The following is a 25,936-nucleotide window of genomic DNA, read 5'->3' on the forward strand; positions in this document are numbered from 1 at the left end:
TGAATAATCCACAACTTTAAAAGAATGGCTGAAATGAGTACAGATTCCTCTGCAGGTGGTGGGTATGTTGCTGAATATGTCTTCTTTCTTGAAAAAGTCTTGCACCACCAGGTTGATGCAAGGGGCCAAACACAGGACCCTGAAATAGCCACCATCTGACATGGCCTTGACTATGTTACTGCCACTGTGATTGCATTTGTAGCTGATGTTCCCTGGCTCTCCTCCTCACCTTCACCACCACAACCACGTTTGCCAATGTTTTTTAAGGTGGTCCTCCCACCGAATTGCAGTGTGTTTTTTTTAATGGTTATTTGGCCTCCAGTACCATCAAGTGATCCAGGCTTACCTTAACTAACATGGATGTTGATGATGCTGCATAGTACAATGTGGTCCCCCTGTGAGCTAACCTTAAAAAATCCCAAATGGTGGAGTACTTTTGTACTGTGCCACTGCCAAAGCCTGGAGGCAGGTGGGAATGTTAAGATTGCCTCCATGCAGGAATAGTTTTTTCCCCTTGACTCTCCTGGACTCTGCCATGGTCCACTCCATATCCCTATTATCATCATCAGAGTGGTGCTTGGAGAGGATGGTGAAGTAGTACCCTTCTTTTTCCTTGCTAGACATCAGGGCGTCAATGATTCTAAAAGAGGAGGTTCTTCTTCGGACGGAAGCTCAACCTTCTGTTCTGATCCAGCATCAGGAAGCTGTCCATGTTGCTCTGTTTCCTGAAACAATTGGTTACTAATTAGTGAAAGGGACACATCAAATTCAGTGTCACTGCTCGTCTGCATCACCATGATTGCAGTGGCTGCCTCACTGACAGACAATATCTTCTTGGGCTTAGGTTGGGGTGCTGCTGTTGATGAGGGAGTGCTGCTCTGAGCTTGCTGCCCGGAGGCCGGTGCGGCACACAATGTGGTGGTCCTAAAAAGCTTTGTAGCAACATGCCACTGGTGGAAAGCTGCTTCTTCTCACTGATTACTCTCTTGGAAGCATTTTTTCTTTGTGGTCATCTTCAAGCTCTCAGTTGGCAGTTGCACTAAGTTGCACAAGCAGAAGAGATTGGAGGACTGATGTGTGACTGCACTAGAGGTGGGCGGAGCTCGTAGAGTTGTACGCTGCATAATTCCACAGCATTACAAAAAACTCTGTGAAATTCCACCGAGCTTCACCCATCCCTAGTGCATGGCTGCGCACTCAGCCTGCTCCTTTGGCACACGCACAATTACATTGAAAGAGCTGTGTCTTTACCTGTACTGCTGCTTCCCTGGAATCGATGTGTCAGATTTAATCATTACTCCACCCTCCAATCAAGCCTTACCAGAATATACGTTGCTTCAAGTCAGAGATTGAAGATCAAGGATAAATCAATCAGATGATAAAGATAGTTCTTAGAAAGAACAAGGATGGTGTTGCAATGTGAGCTTGTGATGCACAGCGGGAACATGGGGCTAGATGTAGCAAGAGCTAGGGCCAGAGGAGAGCAAACATTGTGTGGCACAATCCCCCCAAAAGGCAAAACTCAAGAGTCGAGAGTCAAGACACCAAACCACTTCGCCTTATGTGCTTTAGGTGCTGTGATATTCCACCAAAATCACCAGGAAGCAGAGATTACACTGAAGGCCCTTTGTCACCAGATGGCATTGGAGCAAGTTTTACCACAGCAAAGAGTACCATACACATTCTTGAAGATAAGATCCTAGGAGTCAGCTGCCACGGGTTTCTTGCTACATTTCATGACCAGGTGTGCCCCTTTTCAGACAGTTACTGTACCAATGAAGCAGATTTAATAACGCAAGGGAATTCGATATTTTTCGTAGGGAGTGACTAGAAATGCAAGTTTAGCAGAAAGCACAAAAGCAAACATGCTTGTTTTGTGACATGCCTTAGCTGATATATGATGATGTCTGCAGGTGTAGGCAGTGATGTATCAATTACACCATTTTGAAAACTCCTGACGAACACTCAAAATAATCGATTTGTTGCAATTGTCAGGAAAGGGAAGTGACAAAGGGGTAGTGTTCAAAAGCTTGTCAATAATTATTTTAGTGTCAGTAGAAGGAACAAGGAAGTCAGTTTCTGTTTGTTTTTGCTGTAGAATGGAGGCTGGGAAGGGATCCGAGGTTTAGGGGTGGTGCAGTTCAGAACACAAAATCTCCCTCTACTGCCACGGACAGGATGATTCCACAGTCACACGCACATACACACATCACACCCTGGTGGGGCCCATAACACCAACATTCATACTCTCAAACTATCTGTGCCTACAGAGGAATCTCAAATCCTGAACTACAGTTCTTTACTTGGATAGAGGAAACCACATCTTTATTTACCCTAACAGTTCCTCCATCCGGAGGTCAATCGGATCATTTAGTTGTTAGAATTTGATGTAAAACAGTTTAACTCTCGTATTAATTAATAAGACATTACAAGAAAATAACCACCCGACACAGTTCTTCAAACAATGATTTTTCTTTATCTAATTAAATTTGCAGGTTAAATCCTAACAATGCAAAATTATCTTTTGTCATAATTACCTATTCTGGCTAATTGTCGTTCTCTAAGTCAGAAACTGGTCCTCAGAAATTCATCAGAAATCTACCGTCCCGTCCTCTGCTGTCAGCATGGAGTGCCGCATAGAGTAGCGTCGATCAGGGTGCGTCTCAAGCTCTTTGGGTGGTAACCTAATTTCCCTCTCTGGACTACTAATATTTATACTAAAATTTACATATTACAGTATCTTTTCTTTATTTCCAGGCCTCTGGTTGGCTGAATTCAGTCCCGTCTCAAACTTAAAGAAACATTTGAAGAAATTCACATACGGATGATGTATAAACTAAGCGCATGGGAAAGGCTGTTCCGAGGTCAGGAAAATAACAGTCTATTGTCAATAGGTGGCTTTTGGTTCTTTAGATGGCAACATTTCATCCGTGTTCAGGGACATTGGCATCTCGCCCAGAGTATTCTTCATGGTCCTGGTTCATAAGTTCAGGGTGAGGACACGAAGAAATCAGTTCAGGCCTTTTCTCCATTTCTCAACTAATGAAGTCATGTACTTTAGTAAGGATTCAGTCGGCAGCCATCTTTTAGTAGGCCAAAATGGTCAACTTTAATAAAGAAACACAAGAAACGTAATTAATACATAGAAATGAATTAAACAGTGTTATTCCCTTACTAATACCCTTATGCTTGACCTGACTGGCAGCGTGACTGTATTGCGAGCAGCGTTCTTAATGGCAACAGTGCAATTGTTTGTCCAGGATTTTTAAAGTTCCCGTTTTGTTATTTATCTTTAATTTTATTTCCAGTTTCCCCTGTTTTTAAACTGCTGGCCCCTTACCTGCACTCTAATCTTATAAAAATCACTGCTCTTTTAGCGGGTCCTTGCTAAATAATCACTCCCACGGGGGACATATTGGTGGGGAGAGAAGGACGCCTGGCGGCGCCATCTTTGTTGCTGGTCTAGTCGTCAGAAGGACGATAGACAGCTACTTAAGGCGGGAAAACTCAGTGGTCAAGTCTTGACCTGACTGGCAGCGTGACTGTATTGCGCGCAGCGTTCTTAATGGCAACAGTGCAATTGTTTGTCCAGGATTTTTAAAGTTCCCGTTTTGGTATTTATCTTTAATTTTATTTCCAGTTTCCCCTGTTTTTAAACTGCTGGCCCCTTACCTGCACTCTAATCTTGTAAAAATCACTGCTCTTTTAGCGGGTCCTTGCTACATAATCACTCCCACGGGGGACATATTGGTGGGGAGAGAAGGACGCCTGGCGGCGCCATCTTTGTTGCTGGTCTAGTCGTCAGAAGGACGATAGACAGCTACTTAAGGCGGTCATGCTGACGTGCAGCGGGCACGCGCAGCGGGTTCGCCGGATTTCCGCCGGAGTTACGCCTGAGTTCAGCCCGTCTGCGCCCGTCCGCGCTCGGCCTGGCTCAGGGGCGTGGTCTGCTGCTCCGAGAAAGGTATTTTCCGCCAGAGACTTAAATTATATCGACAATGGTATTCAGAAGTTAGATCGAATCATTACGAAGAGGCTAGAGGATATGAATATCCTTCGACCACTCAGGGGGAAGTCAGGGACTGTCCCGCCTTCTTTGAAGTTGACTAGTCTGAATACAAGGTCACTTCATAAGCACTGTCTTGAAATTTTTACTCTTCTTCAGGAAGAGGATATTGATGTGTTGGCTCTTATGGAGACATGGTTGGGCGATGACTCCCTGCCTGATATTATAGCCACCCTTCCCAATGAATATGATGTGGTATGGTATAACCGTGCCGACAACGCTCGCGGTGGGGGGGTAGCTATTTTTTATAAAAAGTACTTAAAGGTTGTTAAAATAGTGGCCGAGTCTGTAGATCTATCTGATATTCTTGGTGTGAAAATTACTTTGAATAATTCATGCCTCGTGATTCTTACAGTCTACCGCCCTCCAAATTCCACACCAGCATTTAATGATTTATTTGCCCCTATCATGTCTGATTTATGTACAAGATATCAAAAGATTGTGGTAACCGGGGACTTCAACATGCACTGGGATAAAGCCCATAAGGATCTGGCAACTCGACACTTGGAGAATTCTATGTCTTCACTTGGTATTAAACAGCTCATAGATGCCCCCACACATATCAAGGGGCATACCTTGGATCTTATTTGGACCTCAGACCCAAAGGTTATCCTTGTGGACATTCTGCCTTGTGTCTGGTCGGATCATTATTTGGTGAACTGTGAGATTCCCATTTTAGGCTTCTTGGCTCAAAATCAATTAAATTTGAGGAAAGTTCGTCAGTGGATAAAAGTTGATTCACTATCCTTGACTAGCACTCTTCCTGATTATGCCCAATCACTGGTCTCTAGTGGAGATTTGGATCAGGATTATAGGGACATAATGCAAATTTTGAGCCAGGCGATTGATCAGATAGCACCCGAAAAGCTACAAAAGGTAAAAAGAGTAGGAAAAGGGGCTCCATGGTTCACTCCGTTGTTGAAGGACTATAAAAAGAAGCTCTGCCATCTAGAAAGGAACTGGAGGAGAACAAAAGATGGCGTAGATCGGGAATCGTATAAAACCTCACTTAACTCATATAAAAAGTTGATCGTAGCTACAAAAGCAGATTTCTACGAAACCCGCATAAAGCAGTCGGAGAATATTCAGAAAGAAACATTTAAAATTCTGACAGAGTTGAGTAAAAAACCAGAAACGTCTGAAACCACAATAAACGTTGATACTTTTCAACGTTTTTTTTGGAGAAGGTTGAGACTATTCTCTCTGAGATTGAGCATAGTACTCTGAATGGTTCGCTTCCAGTACAGGAAGTTCAAACCTCTGTGGAAGTTTCCATATCAAGGTTCCCTGAGATAGATCCCATGGAGCTTGAGCAGCTCATGAGTAGCACCAAATCAGGTTCCCCAGCGGACCCGTGTCCCCCCAGGGTCTTTCGCCTGGCATGTCCTATCTTAGAAGATCATATTATCTCCCTTCTCAATAGTTCAATGGAGACTGGTTATTTACCATCGAGTCTTAAGGAGGCACGAGTTAAACCTCTTTTAAAAAAACCAGGAGCCGATTTGACCATTTTGAAAAATTATAGGCCGATATCCCAATTACCTTTCTTGTCCAAGGTCTTGGAGCAACATGTGCTGAAGTCCCTTTCTTTATTCCTGGAGTCACACTATCTACTCCAGGAGCGCCAGGCAGGATTTCGTGCACATCACAGCACCGAGCTGGTGATGCTCTCGGTGCTGGATGAGCTTAGAGGTATGGCTGATAGTAAGAAACCAAGCGCCCTGATACTTTTAGATCTATCGGCGGCGTTTGATACTGTCAGCCATTCCCTGTTATTGGACAGATTGACCTCTTTTGGGGTAAGGGGTCCGGCCCATAAATGGCTCCAGTCCTTCTTGACGAGTAGGTCGCAGAGGATCCAACTGGGGGATTGTATCTCCGATATAGGCATTTTGGAGTGCGGAGTTTCTCAAGGCTTTGCATTGTCTCCACTGCTGTTCAATCTTTACCTACAACCGTTGATTGCATCACTTGCGACTATGGGCTGTGGTGTGTTTAACTACGCTGACTATACCCAGCTGCTGCTGAGTATTGATAATACGGCCCGGGCACAATCTAATGCCCAGAACATCCTCAGACATACGGTTGGCCGGATGACTGCAAACCAGTTGAAGATAAACCCAGACAAAACGGAGGTTCTGGTGGTTTCGACCTTAGCTTCACTATGGAGTGACCTTTATTGGCCCCAGGAACTAGGCCCTACACCGACACCGTGTGACAAAGTAAAAAGTCTTGGTATCAAGATTGACAATGAGTTGTCTATGGCCAGTCAGATTGCCTCCGTAGTAGGGATGTGTACTGGGTTGATTAGACTGCTGCGTAAACTAGATCCCCTTCTTTCTTTCTCCATGCTTCGAATGGTTGTTTCTGCTACGATTATATCGAGGCTGGATTACAGAAATGCTCTCTATTTAGGTCTGCCTAAAACCTTGACTAATAGACTGCAGGTTGTCCTGAATGATGCGGCGTGATTAATCTTCAGGCTACCTAGACGAACTCATGCTTCTCCTTTGCTGCTCAAGTTACATTGGCTTCCTATCGAGCAGAGAGCGGAGTTTAAGAGCTTATGTACGGTCCATAAAGCAATCTACGGACAGGCCCCGGCCAATATTAAGGAGCGCTTGAAGGTTTATAAGCCTAAACAAATTCTTAGGTCCTCTGATTCTCAGCTTTTGGTTTGCCCCCGATATCAGCTAGCAACCAAAGGTGGGAGATCCTTCTCGGTTCTGGTTCCACAGATATGGAATAAACTTCCAGAACCACTTCGGAGAGAAGTAAATCTCCTGCATTTTAGGAAGCTGTTAAAAACGCTTCTATTTAGGGAGGCTTTTGGCTCACCTAATTAGCTGCTCTGAATGCCTCTCTTTTTTGCCTTTCATACGTTCTGCATTACTTTTGTTTGTCGTCGGTCTTGAGCGCCTAGAGACCTGTAGGTGAGTTGGCGCTATATAAACCGAAGTTAACAATAACAATAACAATGTGTATGTATTTAACTAGCCATAAGCAACATTTAAAGCTGTAAATGCAGGTTTATTTAAGCGCAATTCACATTAACACATACCTAAGCAACATTTATCGTTTTAATATGCGTACAACTTAGTTCACTTATTATTTTAGCCATGCTAATGCATTCCCACGTATATTCTCTTGATTAATAAGGTTGATTAGTTCATCACAGCACACAGTTAATCATTAAAGTTAATTATTTAATTATTTTAATAAAGACTTATATAAATGGATTGGGTATATTAAATCAAAATATTTTACCCGCTCCAGCAATCCCCCCTTTGGTGATTTTATCACCACCAACCCACAAAAATTTCAATTTTCTCCTTTTACAGAAATTCGAAATGTCTTTTTGCTCAATTAAAATTCTGTTTCCCTTTCATCTTCTTTCTTGGTATTGTCATACATTCTCTCTTTCCATTCTTCCATTTCTATTTCATTGAGATCTTTTTCTGGTTTCCTTTCCCTCTTTTTGTAAATTTCTCGTTTGACTTTCTTTTTATTTCTCCTATATCTACAACACATACATCCTAGTCTAAGTAATAGTAATACGAAAATCACACAGGTTAATGGGAAGAATATTTTCCCTATTATGGTACTACCTAATTTTTCCAAGAAAGCTTTTATAGCAGCCATCTTGTTACTAATTTTAGTCCAGATACTTTCAACCTCCAGTGGTTTTATTTCGTCATGCAGTTCTGTAATATTCTTTATATATACTTTTAAGTCTCTACTTTCGTCAAGAATGTAAGTGCAACAATGTTGAACTTTCAGCATTCCACAGACTCCACCCTCTTTTGCCAATAAGATATCAAGGGCAAGTTGATTTTGCATAATCATAGCATGCATGGCAACCATTTCAGTGTTTACCAATAGAAATCCTCCAGCTGTGCTTGTTGACAAACGATCCACTATGGTGGACAGCTTCCGAATATTATTTGCTTTCAAAGATATTCCCACTGCTGGTATCAAGGCTCCAAAAATATCACCTACAATTTCTAACCAGGTTTCTCTTCTGCTACGCATTAGTAGGTTATTTGGTTGACTGTTTTCTACTCTATCCATGTGAAAGATCTTTGGAAAGACCAGGCCTACATAACATGTGCCATACCAATGGTCAGGCAACCTGTAATAAGCCTTATTCCCACAAATATAATAAAATCCAGGAAAAAATGGGTCTTCTCCACCTCTAAATCCCCATCCAGATGCAATGAAATATGTATCATGACACTCACTTGTCCCTATGTAAATATAATCATATTGGGATCTTTCCCTCGTGATACATAATTTGCCTTTCTGTGGTGTGTCTATAGCAATTGTTGGTTTAACATCACCTTTCATGTATTTGTTCCCATCTATTGTCCAAATGTTTTCCCCTTCTTTATGTCCTTCTGCATTCTTGTGTATTTTCAACCTCCTCTCCTCAACCATATTCAAGAATGTTTTCTCTTCTGCTTTCAAACTGCAAGTTAAATTGTTCTTAAAAATGTATTCTAGAGTTAGTCTTTTAGTTTCCATAAAAATTTCTCCTAACACATTAGCATCTTTAGCTGGATTTAATTTCTTATTCATGGGCAATCGTCCAAGAATATTATCTATATTAGACATATTATATTCTAATTTTCCTACTTGATAAAATATACTAGTTAAAACGCTACATGTTATCCCATAAGTTGCTGGGAGGTGATGATAGGTCACCCCTTCTGAAACAGAGGCAGTTAATTGCATGCAGACATAGCAATCCCTTACGTCCATTGTTTTTACATATTCATACAATAATTTTGAAAACACATTGCTAGAAAAATCAGTTATAGACCTATCTTGATGCACATGCTCAGTGCTGGTTTTTACTGGTATGACTTTTTGCGAACTTTTCACTATGTTAGTCATGTTCTCAGTATGTCCTGCTAGTGTATCTAAGATTACTTTGAATGAGATCAAGAGAGCGAGTACGCTCCAAAGTAGCATTAATAGTCCTGTACAACAACAACATACCTTGCACCATCTTCTCATGAAGGTACATCTACTCTGGTTATCATCTATGTTAGCCATCTTGTTAGATCTAACCGTGTCTTTTGACTTAGCCTCTTCTACTCCGCCTCTTTTAGCTTTAAGAGCTAAAACTTATCAGGTTTGTCCAAATATTCTGATTTTCTTATATAATCCTGTTTATTTCTACAAGGATCTATACAATTACTCAGCTTGGCTTTTCGTCGTTTTTCACTTCCTTCTCGTCATCCACATGCAGGATTTCCTGATCTTCCGCTTCTTCTCCAATGTCGGATAAGATAACTCTCAGGATCTCCCCTGTTTCTTCTTCTTTTATCCATTTCAGCCAAGTCTCCTCTGGATTTCCTTGACTATCTGCCTCTTCTCCTTGTTCAGGCAGTGCCACGTACGTCCATTCAGGTGACTTATATTTCTGATTTGGTTTTCTTGCACGTTTGCTTGCTTCTGACACTTCTGTTTCTCCCTCTTTCTCTGGATGTTGACTGGTTACTTCATTCACTTGTTCAGCCTCTGAGGGTTTAGCTCGTGTCAATCTATATCTTAGTTTCTTGATCTTGTTTGGCCAAATGTCTCCTTTGGCATTCCTTCTTACTTTGCCATCTTTGCCAGTTCTTTCTTCGATCCAAGTTCTCTTTCTCAGAACTCGACCTTCTGGTATTTCGGTTTCACTGTCTTCAGATTCTGTCTCATTTGGGTTTTCTTTTTCAACAGTCTCCTTTTCCACCTCTGGTGATTGCCCTACTTCTGTCCCTCCTCGGGTCTCCTGTACGCAATTTCCCTGCTGATTACTTGTCCCTTCACCTAACTGTGTGTTGCAGTTCCCTACACCTCCTCGGGGTGGTTCCGCAATCTGTCCCTCTCTTTCTGTGACTGTCCCTTCCCCTTCTTCCAATATTGTTTCAGGTGGAGTTTCTCCTACTGTCTCATTTGGAGTGAATGTTACTTCTGACTGAACATTCTTTTCTTTTCTTTTCTTCTTTCCGTGCTCACCATTGGCGTTCGGTTCACCTCCAGAATCTGAATCGTCTGAAATTTGCAATCTTTTCCTCAGTATTTCTTTTCTGGGGGTCTGAACCAGTCTTGGCTCCGTCTCCCCCCTTTCAGGATTTTCTTTTGAGTTTAGATTCTCATTGCTTGACTCATCACTTGATTCTGATTCGTCAAAGTATTATTTCCCAATGCCGTCTGCTGGATTTGGAACTCTCAAAGTGTGACTTGCATGTATCCAGTTCTTCAGTCCTGCACACTTTACAGCAGTCGTTGTGGTCAAAATGACCTGTCTTGGTCTTCCCCACCTTGGAACCAGGCAATTTCTTCTTCTGTGGACTTTTATCCTCACTAAGTCCCCTGGGCTCAAATCATGGGCTAGTTTCTTTTCAAGTGTGGTGGCATCCGCTCCAACCTGGTGAAACGCAGAATGAACTGCATCAGCCAGGCCTTTACAGTAATCCAAAATCATGTCATCAGTTATAGTCATCAGCTTATTGACCGGTACAAATACATGTCTCATCGCACGTCCCATGATGATCTTGTGCGGACTCAAACCGGTGGTTCTGTCTGGAGTAGACCTAATGGTCATCAAAACCAGAGGCAAGACATCTGGCCATTTCAAACCTGTGGCTAAACACATTTTGCCAATCCTATTTTTGATGGTACCATTCATTTGTTCAACCACACCAGAAGCCTCTGGTCGGTAGGCACAATGCAGTTTTTGTTGTACACCCAATGCTTCACAAATCAATTTCATGATCTCATTGTAGAAATGTCCACCTCTGTCTGATTCTATGGTTATTGGAAACCCGTACCCTGGGATGAATTCCCTCAACAGTAGTTTAGCCACTGTGATTCCATCATTTCTTCTGGTTGGGTATGCCTCCACCCACCTAGAGAACAGACAAACTACCACCAAAACATACCTCAGTTTGTTGTAAGGGGCATCTCAATGAAATCTACGTGCATCCTGGTGAAAGGTCCTCTCTCCCGACCTATAGTTCCCAGACTCACCACTGTTATTCTTCCAGGATTGTACTGCTGACATGTCAGGCATCTCTGACAAAGACTTTCTGCTATCAGCCTGAATTTTGGATTATACCAGGTCTGCTTAAAGGCCCTTATCATGGCATCCCTTCCCAAATGTCCTTGGCCATGATACATCCGTGCCATGGTTGACATCATGCTATCAGGCATAACTGGTCTTCCATTCCGATAGACCCACACATGATCTTTTTCCCTGGGTGCACATCCTGCTTTTACCCACTGTCTCATTTCCTCATCCACTGCTTCATCCTGTAATTGCCTCACTTCATCCCATGTTCCCACAACGTTAGTAAACATTATGGAGCAAGAAGACATTTCCTTTTCTTTGGACCGATTTATGGAATATTTATTTCAGGCACAATACTGAGCCATGTTGTTTGCAAATCTGTTCCCGGTAGTGATGTAATCACTACCTTGTCCATGAGCAGCACATTTTACCACAGCCAGTTCTTTGGGCATTTGTATTGCCTCAAGCAATTTCCCAACCACTTCTGCATTCCTTATAGGAGTTCCACTTGAGGTCAGGAAACCTCTTTGCAGCCATAGTTGGCCGAAATCGAGGACAACTCCAAAGCCATACTGGCTGTCAGTCATCACAGTCACTCTTGCATTCCTCCCAATCTTGCATGCCTTGGTTAATGCCACTATTTCTGCTACTTGAGCGGATCTTACTCCTTTCAAGGGTGATGCTTCTATAACTGCTGAAACTGTACACACTGCATAGGCTGCGCTCAACACTCCTTCATCCGTTCTCAAACAGGATCCATCCACGAAAAACACATGATCACTCTCTGGCAGTGGTAGATCCAAACAATCATCCAAACAATCGTGATCAGCCTTTTCCCTTATCTCCACTCTCTCTGCATCAGGCAAAAGTGTAGCTGGATTCACATTTACACATCTTTCCAGACTCACATTGTTTACACCTAGAATGACTTTTTCATACTTAGTCAGCCGACTATGTGACATGAACTGTGTTCGACTCCTTGTTGAAAGGATCGCCACACTATGGGGTACAAACACTCTCACTGGATACCCCATCACGATTCCTTCACTCTGTTCTAGGCTTCGGCATGTAGCTGCTACTGCTTTCAGGCATCCTGGCAACCCTATTGCCACTGGGTCTAGCATTGACGAGAAATATGCCACTGGTCTCCTTTGTCTTCCATGTTTCTGTATTAACACTGAAAGTGCGCATCTGTTTCGCTCACTACAGTATAACTCAAATTCTTTTTCATAATCTGGCATACCCAGAGCAGGGGCTTCACATAGACTGTTCTTCAGCTGTTTGAATGCTGCCAGTTCTTCTTTGTTCAGTTCGAGGGGGTCTTTAACCTCACTTTTTGTCAACTTCACCAATGGTTTGGCAATCAGGGAAAAATTACTGATCCACTGACGACAGTAGCCAACCATTCCCAGAAACATTCTCACCTCTCTTTGGGTCATTGGAGCTCTCATTCCTCTAATGATTCTGATTCTGTCTATGGTTACTTTCCTTTTCGATATTATGACCCAAGTATGTCACCTCCTTTTTACAGTACTGCAATTTGTTTGGAGATACCTTCAGTCCTCCATCTGCCAGATGATTTAACAAGGCAATGGTGTCTGTTTCACAGGCCTCACGTGTTTTTGACGCTACCAAAAGGTCGTCAATATAGTGTACTAAAACTGAACTTTCAGGCATAGAAAGACTCTCCAAGGATTTCTTTAACAACTGATTAAAAATCGAGGGGCTCTCTGTGTACCCCTGTGGGATTCTGCACCATGCCAAAATACGGTTTCCGAACCTGAAGGCAAAAAGTGGCTGGCTGTCATGATGCAATGGAATTGAAAAGAAAGCATGACATAAGTCAATTACTGTGTACCATTCTGCATTATGTGGGATCTGATACAGGATTACCGAGGGATTCGGAACAATTGGACAACAGGAGACGACAATCTTGTTAATTTTTCTCAAATCTTGCACAATCCTGAATTTCCCACTTGGCTTTTTCAGTCCCATGATAGGCGAATTACATGGACTGCTCATTATCTCCCTCAGCACTCCTTGCTGGATCATTTTCTCAACCAACGGAGTTACTCCTGCTATTATTTCAGGGGTCAGTCTGTATTGTGGAATATTTGGGTAAACAGCTCCTTCTTTTACCGCAATTCTCACTGGATCTACATTTCTCATCAGACCTACATCTTCTCCAGTGAAATCCCAAACTGCTGCTTTCACTGTCTGTTTCAACTCTGGGGGCAATTCATCTGGATTGAATACTGCATAGGTTCCAGCAACCTCACACTCCCTATTAGCAATGGTCATTTTATACAGAACATCCTCATCTGGTGTTTCAAAGGCTATTCCGTCTGGTGTACAAAATATAGTGCAATTCATCTTGCACAATAAATCCCTTCCTAGTAAATTTACAGGACTGGTGTCACACACCACAAATCGGTGCATGTCTGAAAATTTGCCTATTCTGACCTTTACAGGATCAGTAAGGTACGTTTTAATCTGGGTGTTGGACACACCTACTACTTGGATTGTTTAATCCGAAAGAGGAAGATTTCTAACATCTGCTGATCTGACAGTGGATCGTGTAGCTCCTGTGTCTACTAAAAAAGTGATGTTTTCATCATTAACTTTCCCATCCACAAATGGTCCTGTCTGATCTATTTCTAGAGATGCGCCATGTACGCACTCTGCTTCCTCTTTTCGGCACCGTCAATAAAACTCTTCTGGCTCACTTTCGTCATTTTGCAGCAAATACTGTGATACAGCACTGGCGCGTTGCGGTTTGTTTACCTGTTCTTCATTGTAGAATCCCGTCTCTTTGCTATACTTCTGTATACTCCGGCTCTGTGGTAAGGGCGGTTTTGGCACCGGATTCTGTTGGTAAACAGCCTTCTGCTGTTGCTGCGGTGGACCACTCCCTTCACACTGCACCTGTGGATTTAATGACAGATTTTCATCATTAGTACCTGGTGGATATTTACACCCGGATTTCCAGTGTCCAAATCTTCCGCAATTGTGACAGGGGAATTTTTTCTTAGCCTCTTCTATATTACCTTCCCCTTTCCTAGTCCAAATCTTGGTTTCATGCCTGGATTATTAGCCTGTTCAACCAGCTGAGCTTCCTGTCTTTCTGCCACTTTCACCTGAGCCCACATTGCCTTTTCCTTTAGTTTTCGCTGCTTGGCTTCGATCTCATCACTAAAGTATTTTGCATGCCTCAGGATCTCATCTATTTTCTTACTCTGCCAGTCCACGGTGTGCTGCTTGATCATGTCCCCGATCTCAGGGCGCAGACCATACACAAATCGGTACACAAAATGACTCAGGTCTTTCTCTCCCAGACTGTCATCCCCACTGAACTGCTTGAAGGCTAGGATTAATCTTTCATAATAGGCGTGGACTGACTCCTTTGCTTCTTGATGTGTTCGATCTATTTTAACCCAGTCTGTTTCTTTCGGGGGCACTTTATTTTTCAAGAATGCCATGACCTGCTCATATTTCTTCATGACCTCCGGGTCTGGGGCTCCCGTTTTGGGATCTCTTGGGTACTCTTTGGTGGGCCAATCTATGACTATCTTACATTCAGCCCACAAATCTGCTGGTACTATTATATCAAACAGACTATTCAGATCAATCCACAGCACTTTGGACGATTTCACAAATCTGTCTACCTGTCTATACCACTCGACGGGCTTTTCCCGCAATCGAGGGAAATCATTGGTAAATGACAAAATGTCCTGTCTGGTCCATGGGACATGTACATATCCCCCTCCTGGAATCTCTCTCATAGGGAACTCAATCACCACCTTCTCCTTCTCTCTCACAGGAAATGCTGGAAATGTTCTGTCTGAGGTGTCATCCCGCTTCCTATACCACCTGCTCCTCCATTTGTCCATATCTCCCCATTTCCTTAATACTGTGATTATGTCCCTAATCTGCCCCATCCTTCCTGCAGCATTCAGATTCTCTATGTCTTTTTCTGTGAAATCCACTCGGTATGGCTTCTGTAAAGCTTTTACCTTATCCATGTCAATTCCCATTTCACTGGCCATCTCTGCTAATCTGTCGTGTAAATGTTTTGCTCTCCAAGTGACACTCCTACATAAGAATAGTAACTCCTCATCTTGGTAATTTTTCAGCTTTTCTGTGGGGATTGTCCCTACAATTAATTCTTCCAATACCATTCTCAACTTGGCCACATCAATAGTATTAGATTCCTTTTCTTTATCCTGCAGACTTTTTAGCCAGACATTCAATTCTTCAGTAGTTATACTCACAGACTTCTCTGCATTCCCTCGTTCTGTCAGTCTCTGTGGTTCTAATATGGATCCTTCTACCCTTCTGCTTCTCTCGGTAGTATCAGATCAATAGAACGGGTTCTTTGACATATGTATTTCATTTCTACCCATAGTATGTCCCCAGGAACTCTCCTTTGCTCCCATCATGGGCTGTTCTGCTTGTTCTTTGTTCACATATGGGACTGTCAGTCCGTGCTCACTGTTTTTCTGCTTCTCACAAATGGGCATAACGGGACCTATGGTCACAGGAACTGTAACTGCTTCTAGATTTTTCGTCAATTCCCTTATTTTCTCTGTCAATTCTAATGTGGTTTCTGTCAGTTCTCTAGAATTTTCATTCTCGACCCTATTTCCCTTTTCTTTAAGTGAATTTCTTCTTTTCACCTCTGGGGTCATAACTTCTGTTTTAATGATTCTCGGAGTCTCCCTCACTGGCGTGCCTGAGGTTGGCGTTTCTGGTTCCTGTCTGTACGGAGGTGGGCTTTTGTAAAACATATCATCTAGAACGTCGTCATCCGTTTCATTTGCCCCATACCTCCGGGTTTCTACATGATTTCTCTTTTCTAGGCATTTCCTTCCTCCACTTTCTCCTTCAGTTCTAACGGGAAATAATCCTTCAGTCATACTAGCGTCCCGCCATCTCCTCATTCGATCACTATGAGTTTCACGGTCGTTTGGTTGCCCAAACATATACCTATACCTATTGCCATTCCTCTGCTTTTCTCGCTCATGCATATCATCTTCCCACTCTGTCAATGCCTCAAACTGTGTAGGCCTAGGTCGTGGATCTAAATTCATCATCCTCTCCCTCAAGTTCCTTAATATTGCCAAGTTAAATGACCCATCCTCTGGAAATGCTAGAACTCTGTCTTCCTTTGTATACTTTGCCCAATTGTCTAACCAGATACAGGTATGATACCTGTATTCGCAACCATGAAGGATGCGGGGGTCTTTGCCGGTGGGAGTAACTGTCCTTCCCTAGTCACAATCTCCTTGTCCTTTATAAACCAATTTCTCATCTTACTGAACACAGACTTTTTCTTTTTCTCGGGTGAATGATAATACATTTTCCTGCCTTTTGTGAATTCTTTTGTCTTTTCTACCACTGTACGATCTCTAATCCAATAGTAGGGCGACTTTTACTCACGCACCAATCCTGGCGCGTCTACGTCACTGTCACAATCTCCAATCCTTGCGCGACTCACACTAACCCACCAATCCTGGAACGTCTACGTCGCTGTTACTACTTCCAATCCCTGCGCGACTCACACTAACGCACCAATCCTGGAGCGTCTAAGTCACTGACTAGCTGTCCAATCACAGCGCGGTCCTCCTGACGTCAACAGTCGCTGCAGCAGCTTCTGCTCCTGACTCCTGTCCTCAGTCTACCCCTCCTTTACAAAACTACGCGATAGACTTTGTTTCAAATTTACAGTACTTGTTAGTTACAACGTACAAACATCTCCATTGTCTGCTCCGCTAACCACAGAATAGTAAAACGACCTTTCCCACGAGAATCCTGTTTTCTGAGAGCAGCGCTTACCTCTGCCCTACTACAGAATTATTACGTCCGTTGGCAAAATAGCACATCCCTCTACTTCACCCTTCTTTCAAGCATCAATTAACTGTTCTCTCTGGAATTAAGACACATAATTGGAAACGCAATGCTCCTGAGAAATAAACCAGAGTTCCGCAATTAACCCGAATGCTATTTCATTCACGCACTTTCACGCAAGAAAATTTTGTTCATTCATACAGAATCCTGTCTTTCCCGAGAACAGCAAGCAGTCTGTCCTACTACAGAATTATAACACACGTTAACAAAGCAGCGCTTACCTCTACTCTGACCTTCTAACAAGCTCAGAGAATACCTGCTACCTTTTCAGTGATAAGCGTTATCGGTATGCCAATTGGTTTCCTGGTACCTAAGACCAAAATTTCACAGGTAAACCTTCGCTATCATTTACACCCTTTTCACACAGGAAATTTCACTAATGGCAACACACGGCGTTGCTACCGAATCGAACCCAGACAATGTGCCGTGCAACTTCAATTGTTACACGTTTCTCCCGTGTACCTACGGGCAACCACAATTCCGTCTTTCCCGAGAGCAGCACTTACCTCTGCTCTACTACGGAACTGTCATCAATTCCCGACTTCCTACCTCCCGGAAGCCGTACAGACAACATAAAACTCAATACAACTTCAACATATAGTGTTAGTACATATATCAATACCAATCAATAATCGATAAGCTATATACATGCCAAAATCATCGAACCAAACATAAAACCTTCTCTAACTATCAAAAATACTAGTGGCTATATATATATACACAAATCATCAATCCTAATCAATAAAAAACATCTCTTGCTACCAGAAATACTGGTGCAGTTCAGAACACAAAATCTCCCTCTACTTCCACGGACAGGATGATTCCACAGTCACACACACATACACATATCACACGCTGGTGGGGCCCATAACACCAACATTCATACTCTCAAACTATCCGTGCCTACAGAGGAATCTCAAATCCTGAACTACAGTTCTTTACTTGGATAGAGGAAACCACATCTTTAATTACCCTAACAGTTCTTCCATCCGGAGGTCAATCGGATCATTTAGTTGTTAGAATTTGATGTAAAACACTTTAACTCTTGTATTAATCAATAAGACATTACAAGAAAATAACCACCCGACACAGTTCTTCAAACAATGATTTTTCTTTATCTAATTAAATTTGCAGGTTAAATCCTAAAAATGCAAAATTATCTTTTGTCATAATTACCTATTCTGGCTAATTGTCGTTCTCTAAGTCAGAAACTGGTTCTCAGAAATTCATCGGAAATCTACCGTCCCGTCCTCTGCTGTCAGCATGGAGTGCCGCATAGAGTAGCGTCGATCAGGGTGCGTCTCAAGCTCTTTGGGTGGTAACCTAATTTTCCTCTCTGGACTACTAATATTTATACTAAAATTTACATATTACAGTATCTTTTCTTTATTTCCAGGCCTCTGGTTGGCTGAATTCAGTCCCGTCTCAAACTTAAAGAAACATTTGAAGAAATTCACATACGGATGATGTATAAACTAAGCGCATGGGAAAGGCTGTTCCCAGGTCAGGAAAATAACAGTCTATTGTCAATAGGTGGCTTTTGGTTCTTTAGATGGCAACATTTCATCCGTGTTCAGGGACATTGGCATCTCGCCCAGAGTATTCTTCATGGTCCTGGTTCATAAGTTCAGGGTGAGAACACGAAGAAATCAGTTCAGGCCTTTTCTCCATTTCTCTACTAATGAAGTGATGTACTTTAGGAAGGATTCAGTCGGCAGCCATCTTTTAGTAGGCCAAAATGGTCAACTTTAATAAAGAAACTCAAGAAACGTAATTAATACACAGAAATGAATTAAACAGTGTTATTCCCTTACTAATACCCTTATGTGTATGTATTTAACTAGACATAAGCAACATTTAAAGCTGTAAATGCAGGTTTATTTAAGCGCAATTCACATTAACACATACCTAAGCAACATTTATCGTTTTAATATGCGTACAACTTAGTTTACTTATTATTTTAGCCATGCTAATGCATTCCCACGTATATTCTCTTGATTAAAAGGTTGATTAGTTCATCACAGCACACAGTTAATCATTAAAGTTAATTATTTAATTATTTTAATAAAGACTTATATAAATGGATTGGGTATATTAAATCAAAATATTTTACCCGCTCCAGCTGTAGAATGGAGGCTGGGAAGGGATCCGAGGTTTAGGGGTTCTTAGTTTAGTGACAGAAACTCTCTTTCTCTTTTGTATCATTTTACTGAGCCTTTAATGTTTACATCATGTTCACCCCATTATTCCTCCAGTGCCTGTAGGTCTCAAAGCCTTTGCTCCCTTAATTCGTATTTTGTGCAAATGGCCTTCTCATTAGTGCAATACCACCTTAAGGATTGTTAATATTTGGGTTTGCACTTATAAAAGGATTTACAGAGATGACGGTTTTTGTGTGAGTGAACCACTCCTGTGTGTCTTGGATTGGAATGCCTTACAAGAGTGAACCTTTGTGAGTACTCTCCCTGCCCCCCATCTTCACCTTCCCCCTTCCTTTGCTTCATAAAGCTAGTAAGTCCATTTACACTTGCTCTGCATTAGCAAACATAAAAACGTACATTCTAGCATGCTTTGCTAATCAATGACCTCCATCAAGGCACATGAAGTGACAATCACTTAGAACACCCCTGCCCTCACACCCGTCACAAACAATTGCTAACCTTGGCTTAGTCGGTCCCTGCAAACCTCAAATTTGCAGTGCCTGCAGCAGAGCCACTTCACGAGCTGTAGACAGTCTCACCTCAGTGAATAGTCTGAGCGCCAAATTCAAACAACAATTCCTGGCTGTGCACAACTGTGACACAGTCAGTGGGTGCCAGCAGCATGAGCATATATGACAATCTCTGCAACAATAAGGTGGCCCTATAGGAATATGTCTGCCTATGTTATTAACCATGGAAATACTGTGGAAAAAGGGGTGGGCACTGACAAACTTCACCAAAAGAGTCTTTGCTAAACGCTGCATTCCAAGCAGAGCGTGGAGTTGGCAAACTCCCCTAACTCCGCCAGCACAGCAAAATGTACCACCCACCCCTAGACGGCACAGGCCTTCTGTTTGACAGTACTCTGGGTGATGTCTCTTTTCTTGTGCACCTAAAATCAAACAAGCAAGAGAAATATTTAGGACCTAATTAAGTTTGGCAGTCCACGCCCCACCAAACTCACAGTGTCGCAGCTGTGTTGGTCCTGCCACTACTGCAGTGGCAATGTGACCGATGGATTACAACTTGGGTGGTCTGACCGCATTTGCACTGCCACAACCGCCAGGGATCAGAGATCCCTGGCAATGCAGGTGCGGTCTAAGGGCCGCATCATGCTTGGTGCTGCCCAGCCAAGCACATTGTGACTTTCCTCAGCGCCAGTGGTCTCATGGAGGTTCTTACCCCATGAAACTGTTGAAGGTCAGGAAAGAAAGGTTGGCCGCGTGCACATGCTGTGCCTCCCGGTGTGCTTGCACCCCAGTTGCTGCATGGCATGGACTGCAGAGTCCATGCCTTGCAGGAACTGCCTCTGGCCCATTTTCAGAGGCACTGCCATTGGACTGCCAAGGAAACACCTGCCAGTCACAAAAAAACTTGTAATCTGGCAGGTGGTGCTCAGAGGCCTTTGTCAGTGTGGGAGCTTTGTGACCCTACTCCCACACTGCCAAAGTCATAATCTGGTCCTTAGTGTGAAATGTGACATTGTTGCAGTTTAAATAAGTACAGCCCAAAACAATATTTGTATGATTGTTCACTTAGACAATAGTAACCACTTTAAAGTCAAACAACACCATGACACCATAAAATTTAATTTCCCATCAGAATAACACAAAATATACAGAACGATGGAGCTCTTTCCTTTATGTCCATATATTTTGAAGGAGACATCTGTGACACTCAAGAAACTGCATGGGTAAATGGAATTGTGATATCTTAAAAAAATGGAGGTTAGTGCATGCCTATGGCAGGCAATGTGGTCCAGGAGAAAATGGAATAATCATCTTTACACAAATGAATGATGCTAATGTGTCTAAAGTGCACCACAGCCAGGGTGTCCAGGAGGAAATGGAATAATAATCATTACAAATGAATGATGCTGATGTGTCAAGTGCTCTGCAGCCAGGGTGTTCAGGAAGAAATAGAATTATATAGCGAAAAAACTGAATGCTGTTGCATGGCTGTGCGGCTATGGTGAATGGATAAATAGATGATAGATCATCTCAGACAATTGGACAAAAACATTATTTAAAAAAAAATGTATCAAATTTAATTAAAATGAAAATGAAAAGAAATGTAAAAAATAAGATGAATATTTGTTAAAATAAATGAAATACATAAACAAATAAAAATGTAAATTAAAAAATGTAATAGATCATCTAAAAATTATAATAAAAAAATCAATAACTGCCAATGTTTATATGGGAGTATGAGAAAAAACCTACGAGAGTTGCATAATATGAATACATGCAAAAAATGCAAGTAATATTATAGAAGCACTGTTCATCAAAATCATATTCTTAATATACATACTAGAATGATCATCAAGCATAATATTAAACTGAAATCTCTTCCATCCATGCAAGCCTATGGAAAAGGCATACTGGCTAGATGCACAAAATAACTGTCAGGCAGTACCACAGGGTCAATAACTGAGCAAGGAGGCATGGGGAACAAAGAAGACATACAGGTCTATGGCAAAAGCACACTGGCTGGCAGCACAAAATGGCCAACGGCCACATGGGGAGGGGAAGATTCCTGCTATGCTCTATGTTTTGAAAAGCCATATTTTCAGTTTCTTTCTAAACTCAAGAAGCGTTGTACCCATCCGCATGGGCAGGTCGTTTTATAATTTGGGTGCATGGTGGGAGAAGGAGCGGCAGCTGCTTCTGCTTTTGAGGATATGGGGGGGTGAGGAGGAGGGAGTTGGAGCAAGGCTGCCTCCTGAGTTTATTGAATTCCACTATGGTTGAGGGATTCTGGTCCCTGTTTGTGGAGGGATTTATAGGTGTTGGTGAGGAGGTTGAAGTGGCATTTTCTGCTGCTGGAGAGCCAGTGAAGAGTCTTTAGGTGGGGGTCATGTGGGTGCAGCATTCTGTTTTGGAGTTGAGTGTGTATCCCCACATAGAGGGGACTGCTACTTTCCAGGCGGCTGGTCACTAGGGCTTGGATGATGATGCTTCTGGTGACTATGGGGAGCCATTTGAAGATTTTCTTTAGCATGCAGCGAATGTGAAAGCATGTTGAGGTGACAGCGTTCACCTGTCCATTCATGGATAGATTGCTGTTGAGGATGATGCTTAGATTATGTGGGTGTTCTGTGAGCTGGGGAGGAGGGGGGTGAGTTCGGTGGGCCACCAGGTGTTGTTCCAGGGGCTGGGGAGCTTCTGCATATGAGTATCTCGGTCTTGTTGCTGTTGAATCTAAGGCACCTGCTCTGCATCCAGTTAGGAATCATCCACTTAGATATAATGTTCATGTTGTGGGATCGACCAGGTTGGCAAAGGGGTCCATGTAGATGTTGAAGAGGGTGGGGCTGAGGGAGGATCCTTGAGGGACTCCAGAGATGTCTTTTGGAGTTGAGGTGTCGGGTTGAAGGAGGATGCTTTGGGTTTTGTCTGTGAGAAAGGAGGCAGTCCGTTTGAGGGCATCTCCTTTGATGCCCATCTCATGGAGGCCGAGTAGAAGTTTGTGGTGGAATGTGGTGTCAAAAGCTGTAGAGAGGTCAAGGAGGATGAGGGCTGCAGTTTCGCCCTTGTCCAGGAGATCTCTCATATCATCCGTGGCAGATATGAGGGTGGTTTCTGAATGGTTGGTGCGTAAGCCAGATTGAGACGGATACAGGAGATTGTTTGATTCAATATCTTTTGTTATTTGGATGTTGATCGCTTTTTCCCTGACTTTTGCTGGGAAGGGAAGAAGTGTAATGGGTTCTGAAATCTTTGAGGTCTGTTGGGTCAGTGGAGTTTTTTTTAGTAGCGGTTTGACTTCTGCATGTTTTCATGAGGCGGATGGAACTCTACCTCTGGTTAAAGGGGGTGGAACCTTACTCAGGCCACAACCATAATTCTTCTTAGGGTGAGGTCAAAAGAAAACTCTAAATTAGCCTGAGGCTCAACCCTTAGATAACTTAGCACAGAGCAGTCAGGCTTAACTCAGAGGCAATGTGTAAAGTATTTGTGCAACACTTCAAACAGTAACACAGTGAACACAATCACAGATGGATACCACCCCTCTTTGGAAGAACAGAATAATGCTTAATAAATAAAAAATGACGAAAACAACATATATCTAATCAGTAGATCCAGGGATAATACATTTTAAGGCCTTCAGTAAAATTAGCGCCAAAAAGTACAAAGTGTGAACTGTTAATGTCTGTTTTCACCGAACAATGTCACAAGTTCAGACCGACCATTTTTGTGAATCATTGCATGGGACCGCATCAAAGATGCATCACATAGCCAAAATGGTGCATTGGTTCCGCAATGCGGCAAGGCTGCGGGTCGAGGCCTTGAATCATCATCAAGATCCCATTGATGAGGGCTTGTGATGCAAAGTCTGGCGTCGAGGATGCGTGGCACAGCCAAGATAATGCATTGGTTCTGAGGAGTTGTGAGGCTGCCATACGGAGCCTCATGTCATGTTCGAGGCTGCCATCGATGAGGCATGTGAGGGCCTGTGCCAGAGATGCATCGCACAGCGGTGGTTCTGATATGGCAAAGGGCTGTGTTGTGGGTCTGTGCAATTGTTCTAATCCATGCAGCAGTGGTGATGTGTCAGTTCTGCTCACGGTTGCAACGCACAGCAGAGGAGATGTGTCAGTTTCGCTAGATCCAGAGAGGCTGGCAGAGCACCTTAGGCCTACTTCCAAATGTCCAGGCCTCGGGTGTCACCACTTGGCAGGGTAGATCACAGATTCACAAATGGCAGAGTCCAGGTGCTGGGCTCAAGGTTTTTGGAGTCAATTTGGGGTCTGGGGTTCAACATATGCAGGTCCAGTCCTTTTCACCCAGGCAAGACGGCAGCAGGTAAGCACAGCATGGCAGCAGTACTTCAGAGCAGCAGTCCAGCAGAGTGGTAGTCCCTTCAGAAGCACAGCAGTCCTTTCTGGTAGAGTATCCACAGGTCCAGAAGTATTCTGCAGAGTTGGTGTAGGAGTACCAGTATTTATACCCAATTGTGCCTTGGAAGATTCTAGAGGTTTCCTTTTGAAGTCCCTAGGGATCCTGCCTTCCCTGTCCTGGCTCTAGACTAACTACGTTGTTATGCAGTCCTTTGTGTGGAGGAGACAGAACACAAGCTTTCCAAGTGTAAGCAGGGTTGTGCTCAGCTCTGCCCTTTCATCCTGCCAGTGATAGTCCTTCTAGGCAAACCTAAGGTCTCAATTGTTTGCGTCAGTCTAGGACGAATACATAAAGCCCAACTGTCAGCTACACCCAGTCTGTTACCCATAGACAGGCTATAGACCTACATGGCTAAGGCAGGAGAATGCCAACTTTCTGAAAGTGGAACTTTTACGAATTGTAATCTGACATCTGACTTCACTATAATTTTTTCATTTTTCATTACAATTCTAAAGTTAATAAAACATGTACTTTTTACCTGCTCCCATATGGAAATTACAGCTTACTAAATGCAATAAAGTAACTCACAAGTTATCCCATTGGAGAGGTAGGCCTTGCAGCAGTATTAAATATGCTGCACCCTGTCCTCTGGCCTGTCTATTCTAGTGGTGGCAAACATATTAAGAAAAGGAAGGCTTGGGCCAGGAAAAGGTTTATTTTGACAGCTTGAAATGGCAGATAAAAACTGCACATGAAGGCTGCAATGGCAGGCCTGAGACATGTTTAAAGGGCTACTTAAGGTGGAGGCACAATAAGCGCTGCAGACACTTATAGCATTCAATTTACAGGTACTGTGTCGATGAAGTTCTACTTTGCAAGGAACTTCTAAGCAAATTAACTAGGCCAATTGGGGAGAAACCAATGTTCCCATGTTTTGAGAAATGAGCACATGCATTTTAGCACTGGTCAGCAGTGGTAGCATGTGCAGAGTCCTAAGGCCAGAAAAAACTGGGAGAAAGGCAACAAGTTTGAGGGGAGACCACCTTAAGGCTGACAGGTCTAACATGATTTGTACAGGAATGTTTCTGAATATTCCAATTTTAGCCAGTTTTTAGATGCTTCAGGGACTATTCTCAAAGGCATACATGAGTATATAAAAGTGAACTACATTAGATTAACTATACGTGCTACAAAATGCCTTTGAATATTGACGCTAAAATGTGTGTGAGAATAGCTAAGAGGAATGGTGCTTTCCTATACTGTTCCTCTCTGGTACAGGTAGGTAATGGTGTATAGTGCACATTTCTGCAGCTGATTATCAGGTAAGCAGGTTGCATTCTGAAGAACCACATTATAGAAGGACTCTGGGATATATTTTCCATCTTTGCTTCAAGAGTGAAATGGCAAATCTGCTCAGAAATAATCAAATGGACCAAACGGTATTGATACTACGTCCACAAAAATGTAAAGTGTATGATGAGAAAACAACCCTCATTATTCTTTGTTCTCAGTTGTGCGTAGTCTGTGACAAAGAATCTTGATTATTTCCTAAAGACCTCAAATGCCAATATTTAACTTGTGGAGCTCCATCTACCCAGCAAAAATGACAAGGTACTTCCTCCTATGATTATACATGATTCCTGGAAATGCTAGCCTTCATCTGCAATAGAAAAAAGTAGTAGGAGTTAAAAATTCTGTCTGACAAAAAGAACGGCAACATAGGTACTATATAGTTACAAGATACTGTGGTTACATTTGGATACAAAAGTGGTGAACCTGATGTGGACCTCTGTGAAGGACATGTGCTTTGTACACTCTTAAAATAATCAGAAAACAAAGGATTGTGGAAGAAGTGCTGAGG

The sequence above is a fragment of the Triturus cristatus genome, chromosome 3_2 (genome assembly GCF_964204655.1).
Source record: "Triturus cristatus chromosome 3_2, aTriCri1.1, whole genome shotgun sequence".
NCBI lineage: Eukaryota > Metazoa > Chordata > Amphibia > Caudata > Salamandridae > Triturus > Triturus cristatus.